At 42.3% G+C, this 20174-nt stretch overlaps 1 non-coding gene across 1 annotated transcript; it reads left to right on the top strand.

Annotated features, from left to right (window-relative positions):
• The first annotated feature begins 10194 nt into the window (after positions 1-10194).
• Positions 10195-10266, top strand: Trnaw-cca (transfer RNA tryptophan (anticodon CCA)). The gene has a single exon. It is a non-coding gene; the product is annotated as a tRNA-Trp (tRNA).
• Positions 10267-20174: the final 9908 nt, after the last annotated feature.

Raw genomic sequence — 20174 nt, 5'->3', positions numbered from 1 at the left:
GACCAATTTGCAGTATACACCGGTACCTCTAATACCCAGTAGCACGTCCGCTTGCATTGATGCATGCCTGTATTCGTCGCGGCATACTATTCACAAGTTCATCAAAGCATTGTTGGTCCAGATTGTCCCAAACCTCAAAGGTGATTCGGCGTAGATCCCTCAGAGTGGTTGGTACGTAACGTCATCCATAAACAGGCCTTTTCAATCTATCCCAGGCATGTTCGATAGGGTTCATGTCTGGGGAACCTGCTGACCACTCTAGTCGATCGATATCGCTATCCTGAAGGAAGTCATTTACAAGATGTGCACGATGGAGGCGCGAATTGTTGTCCATGAAGACGAATGCCTCGCCAATATTCTGCCGATAAGGTTGCACTATCGATAGGCGGATGGTATTCACGTATCGTACAGTCGTTACGGCCCCTTCCATGACCACCAGCGGCGTAAGTCGGCCCCACATAATGCCACCCCAAAACATCAGGGAACCTCCACCTTGCTGCACTCGCTGGACGGTGTGTCTAAGGCGTTCAGCCGCGGGGTTGCCTCCAAATACGTCTCCGACGATTGTCTGGTTGAAGGCATATGCTACACTCGTCGGTGAAGAGATCGTGTTGCCAATCCTGAGCGGTCCATTCGGCATTTTGTTGGGCCCATCTATACCGCGCTGGATCGTGTCGTGGTTGCAGAGATGGACTCACCATGGATGTCGGGAGTGAAGTTACGCATCAAGCAGCGTATTGCGCATAGTTTTAGTCGTACCACGACGTCCTGTAGCTGCACGAAAAGCATTATTCAACATGGCGCCGTTGCTGTCAGGGTTCTTACGAGCCAAACTCCGTAGATAGCGGTCATCCTCTGAAGCAGTAGCCCTTGGGCGGCCTGAGTGAGGCATGTCATCGACATTTCCTGTCTCTCGGTATCTCCTCCGTGTCCGAACAACATCGCTTTGGTTCACTCCGAGACGCCTGGACACTTTCCCTTGCTGAGAGCCCTCCCTAACACAAAGCAACAATGCGAACGCGATCGAACCGCGGTACTGATCGTCTAGGCATAGTTGAACTACAGACAACACGAACCGTATACCTCCTTCCTGGTGGAATGACTGGAACTGATCGGCTTTCGGACCCCCTCCGTCTAATAGGCGCTACTCATGCGTGGCTGTTTACATCTTTGGGCGGGTTTAGAGACATCTCCGAACAGTCAAAGGGACTGTGTCTGTGATACAATATCCACAGTCAACGGCTATCTTCAGGAGTTCTGGAAACTGGTGTGATGCAAAACTTTTTGGTATTGGAAATAATTTAAGTAAGAGAATCAACTCAGATCTGGCTATATTTTTGACCGTATAGAACGTTGCATTAGTTGAGGAGAAGTTTCGAAGAGGGTAGGTTCATTACACCCTTCAGTTAAAATCTACATACCTGCAATTTTTCTTCGTTGTTCCACCATTCATATATCAATATTTGAGTTTTTATTCTACTATACTCTAATCTAAGTTGAGCAGTTGCTAAAAAAAATTCTTAAGGATGCAGAAGAAGAGGAGTAAATGAAATTAAACTTCACGGATTGAGAGGGCAGATGATGTTACAAAATCCTGTGTAATTTATAAAGAACTTTCCAGTACGAGCTCAGTTTTCATTGCAGCTTTGCATCCCCTTTGGCTTGGATAAAATCTCAAATTCGGTTGAGAAATGTCTCATAAGGCCTTGTATCGTCTCCTGAGGTAAGCTGCTGCACAACTTTGTAACTCGTCCTTGATATCCTGTATACTGGCTCTGGGACGGAGATGACGTCCGAGGTGATCCCACGTTTTTTCTGTCGGGGTCTGATCTGGGAAGGAGAGTCTCAACAACACGCAGATAGTTCATAGACATAGGTGGCACGTGTGGATGAGCGTTGTCCTGTTGAAAAATGACACCACGATAGTATCGTACGATGTCCGTGATGTGCCAATGTACCCTCTGACTTTCCTCTAACATTACCAGCCAGGGCCGGTCGGAGTGGCCGAGCGGTTCTAGGCGCTACAGTCTGGAACCGCGCGATCGCTACGGTCGCAGGTTCGAATCCTGCCTCGGGCATGGATGGGTGTGATGTCCTTAGGTTAGTTAGGTTTAAGTAGTTCTAATTTCTAGGGGACTGATGACCTCAGAAGTTAAGTGCCATAGTACTCAGAGCCATTACCAGCCAGGAGCTGAAGTCATATCTGACGGCTCCCAACACCACGATGCTGTGAATCTACAAAACACTGAAGGAATGGGAACTCTCCCAAGGTCGCTGCCATATTCACTGACGGTAGTTATCCAGCATAGTGCAGAACCGCTAGACACAACTCGACGCCGTGCTTCCAGGTCATGGCACGACTCGAAACGCAGCTGTTTGTGTTGTGGTGTTAACGGCAGCTTCAAAAAATGGTTCAAATGGCTCTGAGCACTATGGGACTTAACATCTGGGTTCATCAGTCCCCTAGAACTTAAAACTTCTTAAACCTAACTAACCTAAGGACATCACACACATCCATGCCCGAGCCAGGATTCGAACCTTTGACAGTAGCGGTCGCGCGATTCCTGACTGAAGCGCCTAGAACCGCTCGGCCACATCGGCCGGCTTAACGGCAGCCTACGTGTCTGATGGTAGTTACCTAATACGGTAGTTGCTAGTCTCCGACCAGTGGTGTGGAATGAAACAGAATGGTCCAGGGAACCCATTAATTGGATGACGGTCGCAGATGCGAAATGGTTACGACGAGCGCTGTGCACGATGTGGCGATCCTCCCTCGTGGTGGTCTGATGTGTTCGACCGGAACCTTGATGACGACGATTCCTGCCTTCATGTTCCCATGCAGTCCGACATTAGGCCTCTGTCATATCCGACTAACCCACAAATCTGGATATCGCGTGATTCGCCCGCTGCTAGGCGCTGATAATGCTGTCTCAAATGGGTATGCTTCAAATCCGAGTCCTTCTCAGTGATCACTCATCATCTGACGCTGTTCACGCCCTTTATATACCAGACAACGGCTTGCAACAGTAATGCCTTAAGGTGTCCATTCTGTCAGTCAAAGAGAATTGCAACTTTAATCCTTTACATTGTCTGTGATAGGCATATTTCAACCCTTTCAACGATAACATAACAGCCTTCCCAAGAATTTATTATTCCATCGGAATGTTTCGTATTTCTTATTTTTTTTTAACCTATCAGTGACTTTGTTACGTGAACTTTTATAAAGAAAAGTGTTATTTGAGTTGTAATGTTCTTCGACACACACACATCTTCGGTGTATTTCTGGAAGCTTCAGCCCTGTAGGAAATATTTTATCTGTGGAACAAAAAATTGAGAGCGCGAAAGTGGCATTCAAAAAGTGATTGAACCTAACGACGAGGCTAGGAACTGTTAAGTCGGTCGGACACGAGCGCGGAGGTAATTTAATTACTTTGTGGAAAGAAGAAAAGCTTCTGTAGTGGTAGTAGGAGGAGGATATGGGGAAAGATCGCAGGAACAGTGTTTTGAGACTGTGAACACCGTAATTATACGTCAAGAGACTAGTAGAAGTCTGAACCTTCTGGGAAGTAATTGCTACACTATTGTTGGTACAATTTACTATTACTTTAGCAAGAAAATTTTATGTTTCAAAGATTGACACGAAAAAGAAAAGTGCAAGTGATGAAGAGCTCAGAGAAGAACTCAGAACAGAAGATATTTCAAGATTATCACAAAAGACGACGGGAAGAAGAAGCCGAAATACGACCTACAGTCAGTAACCAGAAGCAAACACATTAAAAGAACACTATTATACTGCGATTTATTCGAGCGGCAAACAGAAGTACTTTCCGTGATATTTAAGACAGAAGAGAGACAGTGAATTTTAAAGTTCTACGGTCTTGCAAGCAGAAATTGACAGACACTACAGGGTGCAGCGAACTGTGAATTATTTTCAAAAGTCAATGAGAAATAACAAACCGACAGCTCGCTATTTAAATTTGCAAACAACCAGTCAACACTGTCGAAAGTGCTAAATCAGCGTACCCAATATTTATTAACACGATATATCCTATCCCAAATGCTATTAGGAAACAGTGAGAGTTAAAGTTTTACTTACACAGAGCTAATGGTTCAAGATGGTGCGCCTGTGCATCCCGGAAGTTTTATTAAAGCTTTGGTAATTAATTTCCTGATTAACGAGATAATCATCGCCATCTTGCGGGAGTCCAGTGGTCTTCACAGAACATCTGCATTGCACACAGAGCAAATAATCTACCATGCTGCAGGTCATCACAACATGTACGACATCAGAGCTTCAGAGATTAACAATCAACCACTGTCTGCGTTGCTGCATCATGTGAAACAAAAATTCGACAGATTATTAAGCTACACTGTATTAAATTAAAAGAACAATATTAGCTTCCTTTAAGAAAATAATTCAGTGTTCCAAAGGGTACATCATATGATACAATGAACTTTGTTAGCTTTAGTTATAGAGTTTATGCACGGAGCGTCATCTTTTTCCATTCTTGCCCCTCAGACTATCATTACTGATGTACTTGTTAAATACTTTCGAGAAAGTGGTAAATGAGATTATCTTTTGCTTCAATATGCGAGATTTAAGACAGGACTTACAGTGAAGTGTAACTGAAGCCTACATTCAGCAGATAGCAACATTGAATTTGGGATTCATACAGAAGTGACAATATTATTCACTATATTTAGGTGCTAATATGTATTACAATTAATTAACTCTGGTTTGGATTATCATCGTCATTTGCGACCGGCATTTACACTAATCAACATTTTATTACTGCGCTCGATCTGGTTATCTTGCGCTACACCAATCTGCTAACTCACATCAGTAAAGCATTTCCGTTCACTTTGCAGAACCATTAAACCAAATATAATTAAGTTACTTGTGACGTAACCGCTTTCAATACCAAACAGTCAAGTATCAGTAATTATCATACTATAGAGCTTCTGACACATGTATATTTATACTTATATGTGTATTTATTGTTTTGTGCGTGTGAATGATAGTGCATGAGTTTGATTCCTTGCTCGTCTTATCGAACCGTAAGAGGAGGAACGGCCAATAAGCAGTTGTACAGATCTACTTAATAAGTTTTGATATTTCTCGTATTAAGGAGAATCTGTCAAAAGGGACGGGGTAGTTCCCAAGTTAATTTTTGGTTCGCTAAGTGTTGCTACGCACACTTTGTGCACTGAGTTAATATCAGTGACATTATAGCAAAATCTCGTCCTCAGAGCACTGTAGACAATGTGGAGAGTATTGGTTATGCATATATTTGTCGCTTACAATTGAAGATATCGTAGATTACGACAGCAATTTACAAGCTCAACTAACTTATGCAAAGTGTCTTAACTAATCGCAGATAGGTCAAACAGTCAAAGAAGATAGATAAAATTTTTTACGAGCGTTTTAACGCACCTGTAGTGTGTAAGTGTATGAACTTACCCATGATGATGATGATGATGTCCAACTTCTACGGTAACATTTTGTGAACCACACAATCAAAGAAGACGTCTAATGTTCGCAAGTTTTTGTTTCATTTGTCCAGTACCTTACAGAGAAATGAGAATACAGCATTTTGATTACCAAATCACGTATAAAACAAAATTATACGTTTGATAGCAACTTATGGGAATTGAACAATTATCTTTAGATACACAGCGTTTTCAACAACTTTTGCAAGCACCGATAGAATAGAAATAGTCTAAAATTTTCTACATCATCACCTTCTCCTTCTATATAAAATAATTTCATTATTGAGTAGCTTAAAACTGATTATTCCTAAAGCAAAATTAACAAATGTGGGTAGGTATAGGGATAACTTACTATACAGAACAGTGCTTTAGTATCCCGCCAGATACCCAATTATATCCATTAGAATTATTAGTCTTCAGCGATTTAACTATTGACTCAATGTCCCTCTTATCAGTAGCATGGAGGTGCGTAGCAGGTAGCAATCTTGGAAAGCCACTTTCTAAAAGAGTTCTACGAGATCATGCTGAAAAGTAATGCCTCCGAATCTCTTATGTGAAAACACTTTAAACTTTTAAATAAAACATGCGTTATTAACATTCTACATCTTTATTTTTCATGTCTACATAGCTGCAGCCCTACGCCGCTAGAGAAACTGTAGCGTGTAACAATGTTCTGTGTAACGTAGCTATGTCCGTGCTTGAGAAACAGCGTGCTGTAATCGATTTTCGAATTCCAAGACCTTGTTCACACACTGAGCATCCTCTCCTTCTGCATGACAATGCCACCAGAACTCTCGTCTGCAACAATCCGACGCCTTGGATTCACTGTCATTGATCACGAACCATACAGTCTCTATTTGGTCCTATCCGATTTTCATCCGTTTCTAGAGCTTAAAGAACACCTTCTACGACTTCACATTGATACTGATGACACGGTGAAAGCAGAGGTGAGGTTGTGGACCCGCCAGCAAGTCAGACATTCTACACTGACGGTATCAACAAACCGGTCTCTCGGTGGGAAAAAAGTGTTCATCGCCGATGACTACGATGAGAACTAAATATTAGTATGTGCACATGAAGAATGAGGATCTAGAGTGTTAATAACGTTTGGTTCATTTAAAAACGATTTTAATATAACAAAATCGGAAGCTTTATTTTTCAGCACCCTTCATGTGTTTGCTTGTAGAGAGTAAAGCTTTATTTAATTCACCTGCAATGTTCATAAAATCATTGTTAAATAATGAACATATATTTGACTTACCAGCCACGAAAAATTTGTACTACGTATAGTCTTATATCATCGACCTTGTGCTGTTGGCCAGACATTTCCTTCGCGACGCACCAACTGAATTTAATTTTATCGTGGGAATTACGTTCTTGAGAGAGGCGATGTATGACCGTTCGTGATGCAATGATGAATTAAGTATACAGAACAATAAAACAGCATGGTACGCGAAAATTGTGACCGACAAATGAGAAGGAGCACTCCAGGGTGGTGCACAGTTCGCTTGCGCTTATATGTTTCTTGCGCCACATATACAGAGACGATTACAGAGAGATCATCTGCGCTCTATCCAAGAGTAGTGTGTGGCAGATGATTGTCTATACCGCTTGCTTCACAGTCACAGTTTTAAACGAACTGCTCCAGTATTACTAATGATATCTGCAATTGAGGATAAATATCGATGGGCGCACTTGACAACTAAGCGAGATGGCTGTCCAGATGACTCTTCAGTCAAGGTCAGCTTGTTAAGTCTCAGGCCTCGTACTGCCCCTGTAATTCGAACTGAAAAGAAACGTTGGTGTGCCACAGTGTATATCGAAAAGCTGTCTGTAACCGGGGATACCTGTAGGTTGTATTCAAAACAGCCCATAAGAGCAGTAGACGCTGGACTATTTTGGGGGCAATCAATGGCATACAGTATTGCAACACTGTACAATCACACAAGATGAAGCCGTGCGGTCCGATGCTACTACACACCTTTTGGCACCAATGGTGTATAACGATCGCCCATGTACTGTTTAGAACTCTCTTACATTAATATAAAATGTTAATCGCTCCTTTATAAGTTTCTTGCTCATAGATCTAACGTGGTTTTGCAGTAGATGTGGGGATGTTGGAGGGCTCACGTGAGGTATAGCTTTATGTTTCTAATCATCAACATGCAATATCCTATTTTGAATATCATATCATTCCATCTTTCCTTTATGGCGCTGCATTTTTTCAGCCAATACTATACGACGTAGACTGATGAGGCATCTACAGATGTTGGTAGGGATAGAGCAAATCATAGTTGTGGCTAATCTGTGGTATGTATGGGACTTGCGGCTCTACAAAGATTACCCGCTCAGAGAGATTTAAGTAATCGGTTCTGGCATTGTGAAGATACTCTTAAGACCACTGTAATACAGGAGACTGAAAGAGTAGGGGTAAGGACAATCGGTTCTGGCAGTGTGAAGATACTCTTAAGACCACTGTAATACAGGAGACTGAAAGAGTAGGGGTAAGGACGAGTGACGCGCCAGACTGGCAGCAACGGACGTGATAAGAGTTGTGGGACAGAGAAAGAAGGAGCTGTGTGGTAGGAGAGTGAAAGAATTTGACGTGGAACGAAAAAGAAGGAAGCATAAGTGGGAGATGACGGTAGAACTTGCTTTACTCTACTGTATGTGGTTTATAGAGGAGATCTGTAAACTAAAAACATAAAGTAGAGCAGTTTATGTGGAGGGTGTCATAATGTACGACAGTTACAGCGATAAGATCGAGAAATCGGAACTGGTTGGAAACTAGTAAGTTTAATTGCACAATAAGTTGAGATATCTTCGTGGATCGAATATGCATAAGCATCATTGCTCGAGCCGGGTATTTCTTCTGACGGTCGTCATTTGACTTTCCAGAGGATATTTTTAATTTTGTTGTTACATTTTGGGGGATTGAGTAACCCATAAGAAAAGCTGCTGACAAGGTCTTAATGCTACGTCCAGTATTAATGGATAAAGTCATTCTGTTTTTCATTATAAATAAAACGTTAGTGTAAATTTATATGTTCAATAGACAGAGAGGGCAGTTGTATAATGGTTCCGTAAGACACTGCGCTACGGCACAGTCTTTACTTAACCGCATACGCACTTCAGGCCGCTCTGTCTAAACTTGTTATACATCATACGAAACACCAAATAGAAGGTGTCACACTAGAACCAACTGAACTCGTGTTTTGGACTAGCGGACACTAGCCCGCTTCTTCCGCACACACTGGCCACCCATAACCCCCCCCCCCCCGCCCCCCCTTTTCACCTCTGCCTTCAACACTTTTTTTTTACCCTCCATGGCTTCTGTAAATCACTTCACAGCACGGTGAATTTGAGAACGCCGCGCTGAATCCAAACTTGTGCTCCACCATTTGATGAGACGTTAAACCTTAATCTTATTTCCTCCTTTCTTTCGATTAAAATCTATTAAAACTAAGCTCTGATGCTATTAAATTATACCTATTGATGTAGATGATTCGGTTTGGAACTTTGGACTGGAAGCACAATTTCTGGAATCTAATGGAACTACCATACACATTTCGTTTCATAAGTAGGATTAGTAGGAAATTATAATTTGTCCGAAAGATTACTTGTTAAACGTTTGCATAGCGTGTATTGCAGCACTACACAAGTGAGTCGGATCCGCGTCATTACGAACTAACAGCGGACATGAAAGTACGCTCGTACAAAATAAGGTAAGGCATACGATTACTAACTTGATCACTTGCAAAAAAATCTGAAGTGGTAGGCATTCTGGAAAAGTATTCGAAATCAAGAAGAACCAGCATCGAAGAGCAAAAAATCCCGTTTTCGTAGTTAATCCTAAACTGCCCTGAAAGATCCGCTAAGTTAAGGAAGGACAATCGATAGCAAAATTTCCTCTATGGGCTTAAAGGTGAGAAAATATGTAACACACGTTATTGGAACAGGAAAATATTAATCCAATTAGAGAAAAAAAATCATAAAAACGGTAATAAATCGTGGAAATATAATCCTTTTAACACTAAAGTTGAGTATGTTGTTACTGCAGGTAATATCAAATGGAAACTAGTCTCATCGCAATCCCTTTTTGTCACCTACTGGTGAACGTAGCAGGAAACCACTTGTTTGTGTTTAGGGCGGCAGCTGATTGAGTGAGAGAAGACAGCTGGGATAGCGACGTGATGTGATTGCAACGAGGTTCCATTTACAGCTGCGGGACGAACTGGAACGGCGAGGCTTTGACAGATAAGACAGATTGTTGGCAGAAGATCCCGGGTGACTGAACGTTAGTCTTCCTGTTGTTGATGACCTGCTTCCAGAATTTCTAAGCATGAAGTTCGGCATTCGCAAGGTTAAGCAAAAGATGGCCGAGGTCTACGGCAAACGCTGTTGGACGCTACTAAGCTCTCGAAGCGACAGGACGGAGGGCGCATACCATCTGCGGTCTACTCTTGCTGTTATCAGATGTGTGAATCATCGAGCAGCGACGGTAAGACAACGCACCAAGGCGGTCGTATATATCTTGTACTCCTTTTCCCTTTTATTTCTCGGACGCATACTAGGATTTAATGGGATTTCCAGTGTGAGAAATTTATGCAGGAGAAACTGCGAATACATTTCATGTAATTATACATACGTACAATGGAAGAGATACAGGTATTTGAACTTACATAAGGGCCCACCCACTCATGTGACTCCGTGGCGCAACGGTAGCGCGTCTGACTCCAGATCAGAAGGTTGCGTGTTCAAATCACGTCGGGGTCATAATATTTTACAAAATTGTACGCATCTAGCAATAACGCACAGATTGCAGATCTTAAAGTAGACATGTGATTTCATAAGCATTTTAATTCCACATCTCCTCTTAGAACATCGTTCTTTGCTAGTGATTTCGCGACGTTTATCTTATCTGTTTACTGCTGCCGAATGCATACCTCGATACAGCTTCCATTACTAAGAATTCTTTGGGGATGAGAAATCTGCGGATATCCGGTGTAACAGCGTAAGTACTTTACTGATAAAAGCACGCACCGATGCTGATATCGGCAGGTGGACATGCAGATATCCACAGTAATACCTCGTGGTTAAAAGTTAGAGTGTCGGCATTAACGGTTTTACTATATTTACTTTACATGTTATCGATAATAATAATAATAATAATAATAATTATTATTATTATTATTATTATTATTATTATTATTATTATTATTATTGTATTAAATCACTGTTGTTACCCATTTGGAATGGATATATTGGCTTCAGTGGGCACTGCCGTCAAGAGGGTAGATATTATCCAGACCTCTGCAAGGACTGAAGATGGCGGCACGCCCCCTTCCAGTTTTTCCGCGTAATTACATGCTTATGCCTCTGCCGCCCTACCAGCAGCCGTCATAAAGCTGACTAATTCCTGTTTCTTTCGCTTGAAAGCGGCGCTCACACAGTTAAAGGACGCTGCCATAAAGACGCATGGAGTCTGTCGTGGGATACTCCTTCCTGTGCTTCATGGTCTGATTGTGTTCAGGTGTCATGTACCTTACAAATAAACTTCTTTTTCCTTGCATTTTCCCGTTTCTATACGGTGTCGGTATCGTTATATGGGTTCTGGCAATATTTTTGCCAGTTGGTGGTCGGGTGCCGTTCCAGACGCCACCTCTATACCTAGGGGTGAAATCTGTGTACCCTAACTGTCTGCGTCTAGACTAAATCCTATGTTCAAGTGAGATAACATTTCCTACATGTTTATGTGTCGTGCATGTGAGGTGGGACATGGGTACCAGCCCGGTATTTACCTAGCTGGATGTACAGAACCGCCTAAAAGCTACCCCTCATCTGTGAGGCAGATCCGACCGGGCGGGGGGGGGGGGGGGGGGGGGGGGGGGGCTCGGCTCCCAGAATCCCGGAAGCGGCGCACTATGGAGCCCTCCGCTATCCTGCCGGGTCATACGTTGCGCTACAAATAACGTTCGGTATAACGTCATCGAATCCACCAATTTAACCCTTAAATGTATTTACAAGTACGTAATACAACACTTGTTACATTGAGACGTGTAGGAAGTCATCTCCACGGCGTTTTTCTGTCTTTATGTCAAGGCAACTCTCACGAGCTGCTGTAGGCATTTTAATCCGGTTTTCACTAATAGATAGGCTCATAGGTTTGTATATTTTACTACCGGCACACTAGAGAAGTCGTCGGCCCTGGACACTCAGTACGACTGTGCGAAGCCAGGACAGGTCGGTAGTATTGTGCAAGTGAACTAGTTGGCAAACCCGTCATTGGCCTGGTATTCATTTTGCCAATTTTCTGTTAGAAACAAAAACAAAAAATGAACTGTGTCTGATGTGTAACATCGAAAAATTTTGTTTTCTATGTACTGACGAGAACACTTTTGAAATTATGAAACAGTTTCTGTACGCTGGAGGCAACTGCTTCGTGTGCCTACTACGCGATTTTGTAAACGTCTCTATGGCAACGCCTGTTCATAGCTCTCTATACGGCTATTGTTTTCACCTACACCCGTTCCCATTTCAGATTTGGAAGCTGTGAAAAGTGCTGCCAGATGTCAGGGATTTTCTTAAGCTGACTCGACTGTAGGACTATTGTCTTAGTAGTACAGAATAATGCACAATGCGGTATTTTTTCACGCATCTCGCTGTTTATCACGTCATGTCTCTTGGGCTTTGTGTCGTATAATGGTATATTTGTGTAAGTACACTCAGCGACATATGTAGATTCTGTCTGCGAAATATGTTGCGAATAGAGTAACTACCACAAAGGTAATAAATTTAAACATCATACATGATACGGCAGATTTCCCGCTTATCATTGTTTATGACGCCGTATCTTCTGAACTATGACAGTTAGATGACTCTTACTCCCACAGCGATAGTTGCTTGACAATAAGAGATATGTGTGCGAAGTTTGGTAGCATTTGGCCCAGTAGTTTAGGAAGGAATGCAAAACATATACACACATCTACATCCATTTTTATAGTACCGATGGATTATACGACCAATTTCAAACACTACACAGTATGTGACGACAATTTGTAACAAGACTTCGTTCGACATCTCAATGGTGAGGAACTGTTTCCCTAGAAAATTTCGTAGAATCCTCTTCATTAATTACACTAGAAAGCTGTATTTTGCGGAACGTATCAAGAGCACGTCAGGTTACCTGCGGGGTGGGCTAGAAGTCAGTTGCCACTAGCCGTCCTTGGGTTATGTTTTGCATAGCATAGCGATAGTTTTAAATTTGACCAGTTTGTAGCATGCGTAAGTCAGCTGATACTAGCAGGCTGTGGTAACGTTGTTTGTTGTCATCTGAGAAACGCCGATTAGGAAGTTCATGTGGTCACGTTAATTGTACTAATGTTTGTGACTTGTTTGTGCAATGTTTTCCAAACATCTAACCTCCATTTCCACAAGGTATTTTCAAATTAAATTTATATTTGAAGATACTGGGTCGGTAGCCGAGCTTCCTCCTCCATGTAGGCCGAAGACTGTTACTAACAGAAGACAATCTTAATGTCGCGCAGTGCAATCATCGACATGTCAAAATAAAGGGTCCAAGAAGTATGGAATAGCAAGGACAAGCCTACGAAGGTTTCAGAAAAAGCTATAATTGAGACCACATAGGCCTACTTTACTCCAAGACCTACATCAAGATGATGGGGACAGGCATATAGAATACTGCGAGTTGTACACAATCCGACAAGAAGTCGATCCCAAGTATCATACAGGCAAGCCTTGGAGTGATGAAGCGACTTTCAAAGTAAGTAAAAGAGTGCGCAGACACAACTGCGTCTTCTGGGATTTTACAAAGTTAAATTCTTCTGGCGTGAGTGTATGGGCAGGGATTTTCAGCGCTGGCTTAACGCCCCTTATTTCTTTAGCGGCACTGTCAGGTATGGAAATTAGCTAGACACGCTTCAAGAAGTGTTGTCAGAATTGGAAAATCAATATCCTGTTAGTGAAAAGTAGATACGGTAACAAGGTGGAGTGACTTTCCAAATGGAATCTTTGATGAATAGATTGGCTGACGGGGCGTTATCGAATGGCCACTACGATCCCCAAAATGGGTTTTTCAGTCTGGCTTATAACAAAAAACCAAGTTTATCCCGTCAAGATTGGTAATGTTGAACGTTTGAAGGCACTAACTGAATCAGAATTTGAAAACCTACAGCCTCGGAAGATTTCCGACAAAATTTGTAAAACAGTTTTGAAAAGACGCAACGTCTGCTTAGAACACAATGGCAACCAATTCGAGCATCTTTTGTAGATCCATTGAACTCTACATGTATTTCTGTGTCGATAATGAATTTGTATCTTCATTTGTTCAGTTTTATTGTACCAAACGCATTTTTGACAAGTGACTTACGTCCCACCCTATTTATTACTAAGCAGCTAAGTCAGGGTAGCCAGGTGATCAGGTACTAGACAATTGTGGTCTGTTCACAGAGATCGACTACTGGCTTGCTGAAGCATAAATGGAGTCAGATGTTTGGTCGCAGTTTTCTTTTTCTGTAAACAGTAGGCAAGTCTGTTACGTTGAGCCTGGTGGTCCAGGGCGGGAGTTGCACTTTTGTAGGTGACACTGACAGACACATATAGTTTAAACACTCGTGAGACACGTGCACGAAAAAACAAATAATGATACTGTTGCTTTGCGTCACAAAACCACGACATGTTGTGTGAGTCTCGCGCAAAAAGTGTAAAATTAAATTGTGGGGTATGTGATCTCTCCAAATCGTTCTCGATCTACCTATCGATCTTTTCTATATTGGTCGATGATTCGTTACTATTTTAGACAAGGAAATAATATAGGCAAATATTTCAGCTAGTTTCATTGGTGCGATGATCTAGTGTATATGAAAATAGATTCTTCTACCTCTGCCTATTGTAGTGAAACTTGATACAGTAACCATTCTTGGATAGATAAGGTGAAGATTAGTTGAATTTCTGTCGTATTCTCGTGCTGTTCATCGCCATCCACCGTTGTTGAGGAGTTTGGAGTATGTCAGTTGATAATTTCAGTGGAATGGGAAAACATGAACGGATGAGTGAGTGCGCAAAAACTGATCTGAAACACAAACGTGACTATATTTGAAACAGTGCTCTGCGACTGAAAATGGTGACACAGCACGAACAAAGCTTGTTCGCTACGTAGTCTCCTGACTTGTGCTGATACGCTACTAAATTCCGTATCTCCAGTCGGCGAGCAATGGCACGGCTCGACGTGCATTTAAGTCTGCGCCCTGTACATTCAGGATAAGGGCGCCTGCGTTCTATCGGCTCTTCGCTGCTGTAAACATCGCAGGCCTACGACCCTTCACGGCAGCTGGTCATTTGAGGAGAAACTCGTGTACAGGGTTGAGCTGATAGCATGTATATGAGCACAATATTTTGGAAGTTTATGTATGGCTGGTCTTTTGTGCATGACTCAAGAGTTGTGTGTGTGTGTGTGTGTGTGTGTGTGCGTATTTTGTTTGATATTTGCATGTATGGAGAAGGTAAAGTGACTGGACGCTAGTGAAATTACGGAAAAAGTCAAAAAGCAGAAAAAGGTGCCGTCCTTGGGTGACTAAATCTTGGACTGGTGCGCAGTTGCAGTAGGCATTAGAAATGAGATTGTTGTACAGTACTCTTAAACTGTAGAGATAATGAAAAATACCGAAACTTTCCAAAAAAATTAAAAAAAAAATGGTAACACACGAATAATACCCGAACTAGTGTTTGAACTCAGCATTTATTAACTGGCCTAATTTTATCAGATTTCAATTTTTTTATGTCTTAGAAGTGAGCTTTTTCCACCGTACTGCCCTACGCTTTGTCAGAAATTAACTTACCTACCATTTTTGCTTGACCCACTTTAGTCACTTTGAATTTTTACTGTGTGAAACTTAGCTAGTTCTGACATCTAGGATTCATCCCACCATTTTTACCAGAAGAGGGGAGAAGATGTGGGTGGGTAACTGCAGCACCGCGAGAGATGTCTTCCAGCCATTTTGACATAACACAAAGGGGTTATTTTCCGCCGTATATAACACTTTCTGTCATTTTTTATTTTTGGTGCCATTTAACTTAAAACGTTTGGATTACCCTTGTTACCCGCCATTTCTTTACAGGTTACTTGAGCTCCTTCCGCCATCTTAGATTTTGTTTACCGTAAATGTTGCGAGAGGAATAGCTAAGGCGACTGTATCACAAATGACGTCACCAGCATGCGGGCAAGGCAGCTACACGCCAGAAAAGGCAACAAAGAATCCTCGTACGACTCGTACAGGGCTAATGGGAGTGGACTATGAGGCGCGGATAAAGCCACAAAGATTGCCACTTCGCCCTAGCTCCGACGGTACTGGGTACGGACTGGGTAACTATGATACGGATATTTCTCTGTCGTGCAGTATAAACGAAATAAGGGGCTGTTCCGGGGTCAAATGTAGTGCGATTTTTATGGACTAGCAGTATCAGCCTGATACTGTGTACTTTTTAACTAATGACGCTTTTCGGGTTTCGGTTCCTTTATTCTGAGAGCTCATTCGTGCGCTCTGAATTCCCATGCGTCAGTCTGGTATTAACGATTGCCGCAGTGGTGTTTCACATCTGAACTCTGCGGGCAGCGACGAACAATAGCGGTGTCGCTGAATGCTGTCCGCGGTGGGCTCGCGCCGCTCAATACGCTGTTCTAAATTTCATCCGGCGCTAGGTACACTCAACTTGTAAGCGGAGAACCGCGCTGCGGCACGGGTGCAGGGTGTTATCCCACAGCTTGCTGCAGAAATGGAAGTTATAAGCCGCCACACGAGTTGCGAGTTCTGTTCAGTCGCCGTCACGGCTGGCGGTAAGACGCTCCACGGGGAATAACAAGCTACGTTGCGGAAGGAGGTTCTACCAGGAACAAGTTCATCACCGGTGCTACTGGTTTCTGTTACATGGTAAAAACAGACAACACTCGCGGCTAATCCAAGAAATACTTCTTACCGTCGTGCTCAACACTGAGCGAGGTGCCACGTTGATAACAAAGTTTGACTTCCATAACACACGCTTTGAGCAAATCCCGTTTATGCAGATTTTGTTTCACCTTGATTTCCCTAAATCAATGAGGACGATGCTACGACGCTTCCGTTGAATGCGGCGTGGTACATTTCACTGTCCATCTTTGTCGTACTGAGCCAGCCGATGTGGCCCAGCGGTTCTAGGCGCTTCAGTCCGGAACCGCGCTGCTGCTACGGTCGCAGGTTCGTATCCTGCCTCGAGCACGGATGTGTGTATGATGTCCTCAGGTTAGTTAGGCTTCAGTAGTTCTAAGTCTAGGGGACTGACGAACTCACGTGTTAAGTCCCCTAGTGCTTGGAACCATTTCATCCGTCGAACTGAATAAGAACATCATCAATAATGGCCAGGATCTCTAACTGGACGCTACACTCTATTCTTCATTTATTTCCTACAGAAGCGCAAAATATCTCCACGCAAGAAGTTAGCCATCATCTCAACTGTATTCAGTGAGCAAATGTTTCGGATCTTTCCATGTCAAGGAACTCGTAGAGCTTTCATTTTTATGAATAAGCGATTTAACTATTCTATCAACAAAGCAGACTCATTTCTGCTTGTGTAATGAACAAACAGGAATCCGTAACAAATTATTCTGGTATTCTGTTCTTAATATAATCTCTGAAATGTGTACACCCAGTGTCGAGGTTTATTATGATTTACTTATCGTGATTAGTATATCTAAACATCCTATACTAACAAGACGTTTGCAAATATACTTACTTTTCTGTCAGTATGAAGTCTGCAGGCATTGGTTCTTCTCTATCAAAGCAGACCTGAATAACAAGAGAAGTGTGCGAAATCGCACTTTCTTAGCGAGCAGTGGCTGCGCAGTACCCAGTGAGAGAAAAGTTCGTTGATATGTATCTGCAGCATTTCTTGAGCTTATTGCCATCCATTTTGTAACCGTCGGGCCTCGACAAGTGAAGAACTACGTTCACCTACGGGGAGGCAGCCGAAAGTTACCGACAAAACTTCGGAGGTTATTCAGGGACACCTCCTGAGTATTGTGGTATGATGAGGGACCTGTGGTCTATCGTTTGTTTCTGTGAAAATCATTCATACCTGTGAAAAAGTCTGTAATACGAAATCATCAAAAATTACAACACTAAACAGAATGTAACGCAGTAGCCTTCGGATGCAAAGGTGCTATGATACGGTTGTCGTCGTTCCGGGAACAGCTCAGTGTAGCGTCCTTGTGCCTCTTCCATTCGATTCAGAGAAAACATAGGAGAGCAGATCGAAAAGTTCGCGGAATCGCCACCACATGTCAGCGCTTGTGCACTGATGTTCCCGCGTAAAACGTAGAACTGTAAAACTACCGAGGGCCACCGTAGACTACCATAAGTAAGCGTAGACTACGGTTGTTTATCCGGAACGGTCAGTCAAATTCTTACCTGCATTACGTGTACGTTATGTGTGTTGCATATCTATTCGGCCTGATCTCATGACGATCGCTTTTCTACGTACGCAATCAGTGTGTTACAAGATTCCCCTAAAAAACCAGAAGCGGTAAACCGTGTAGAAAGTGAGTGACGATATATAAAGGACTACATAACCTATGGAACATACGTATTCTGCATTCTTATCCTCAAGTCTGTTACTTAAAAATAAACAGTATTCATAGCAACACTGAACTTGTCAATGTTTAATTGAAGTGTTATTTGACAATTGTTGATTTGCAATGTCAAACAGAGGGAAAGTTGCAGTAAAAATAAAGAAAACGTTACAGATTTGACATACAGCGCTTAGAAAACGCAAATTCCCCAACGAAAAGGTAAAATAAAATAACACAGAACACAATTACATCAAATAGCGCTTCATTACTTCCAATTCTAAGAACTTCCACAAAACATGGTTCAGTTATTCGGAAAAAAATTCCGCATCCGCATTTATCAATGATAACAGGAAACTCTTAGCTTTGATCATGATGAAGAACCATCAACTGAGTACAAAAAACAATAGAAATTATGTATTTTATATATTTAAACTGTACTTTCATCAAAAGTAATTGATTTCGTGGCACAAAATCGCAGAAGTTAGGCGATCAACTAATTTTTTATTATTTATAAAATGCAATTTATGTTCTGTAAGGATATATAATACACAGTGGACTAACATTGAATGATGTGCGGTTCTAATTACGTGCAAAAAAATAATAATAATAAATAAAAGAGAGAGAGAGACAAATCGTCGGTTTCAAGTTCCTCTCTCATGCATTCATTAATGTTTCTTTTCCTGCCAATGCTACCAATGTTACAGGTTATCCTATCATTTACTACATCATTTGTGTAGTGTGCCAAAACAGTGTACTAAAACTATCGAACCGTAGTTTTGGTAACGCGCAATTCTAGTAACAGCTTTTCCTTCATGAGTAATTGCGTGACGCGTCGGTGTTTTGGGAAGAGATATGTGTTGTGGAGGTCTCTGTGTTGTTGTTCCCGTGTAGTGATTTGTGAAGATGGAAAATAATCGAGATTCGAGCGGTGATGAATTATTTCGCAAAGAAAATTATGAAGAGGAAGGAAATTCATTATGATTTTCAGAACACATGGGGGAACGGTGCTGCTTCAAATTCACCTGTTGCAAAGTGGACAAACGAGTTTAAATTTGGTGCAGGCAGCTTTTAGATGATTATTCGCATAGTGGTCTGCCAAGACGCGCTACAACCCCAGAAATCATTGCAAAGGCGTGTAAAATGGACATGGAGGATAGACTAATGAAAGTGTGAGAAACTACTGAAGCTGTAGGTATGTCATCTGAACGCGCATATCACATTTTAACAGAGGAATCGGATTTGAGAAAATTATCTGCTAGTTGGGTGCCACGACTCTTAACGCAGGATCAGAAACTCGTCAGAACGGACATGTTCGAGAAATGTTTGACCAGTTTTCAGAGCAACCAACAAGATTTTTTGTGCCGGTTTTGGCCACAGGTGAAACTTGGGTCCACTACTATACGACAGAGACAAAAAAAGACTCAAGACTGCGAAAACATGTTGACTCGCCGCCACCAAAGCCAACGCAAAACGGTCAATACGGTTGTCCGGAGAGGTCATGGCGTCAGTTTTCTGGGATGCGAAAGGGATTCTGCTGACAGATTGTCTTCCCAGCGGTCAAACCATTACGGGACAATACGTTGTTAACCTCCTGGACCAACTGCGGCAATCTCTACGTAAAAAGGGCCGTGTTTGGCAAGGAAGTTCAGTCGTCTATGATAAAGACAGTGCGCGCCTACACACAAGTGCCATCGCCAAAGAAAATACATGGAAAAATATACGAATTGTTAGCACACGCGCCTTATTCGCCTGATTTGGGCCCATCAGGCTTCCACCTCTTTCCTAATCTCAAAATTTTCCTCCGCAGACGGAGATTATCTTCAACTGAAGCTTCAAATGGCTCTGAGCACTATAGGACTTAACTGCTGAGGTCATCAGTCCCCTAGAACTTAGAATTACTTAAACGCAACTAACCTAAGGATATCACTCACATCCATGCCCGAGGCAGCATTCGAACCTGCGACCGTAGCAGCAGCGCGGTTCCGGACTGAAGCGCCTAGAACCGCTCGGACACAGGGGCCTGCTGATTTGTGTTAATGGAAGAAAGATTTACACGAAGTACGAA

The sequence above is a fragment of the Schistocerca gregaria genome, chromosome 1, assembly GCF_023897955.1.
Source record: "Schistocerca gregaria isolate iqSchGreg1 chromosome 1, iqSchGreg1.2, whole genome shotgun sequence".
Lineage (NCBI taxonomy): Eukaryota > Metazoa > Arthropoda > Insecta > Orthoptera > Acrididae > Schistocerca > Schistocerca gregaria.
The sequence above is the reverse complement of the archived record's forward strand: the minus strand, read 5'-3'. Positions and strand labels throughout refer to the sequence as shown.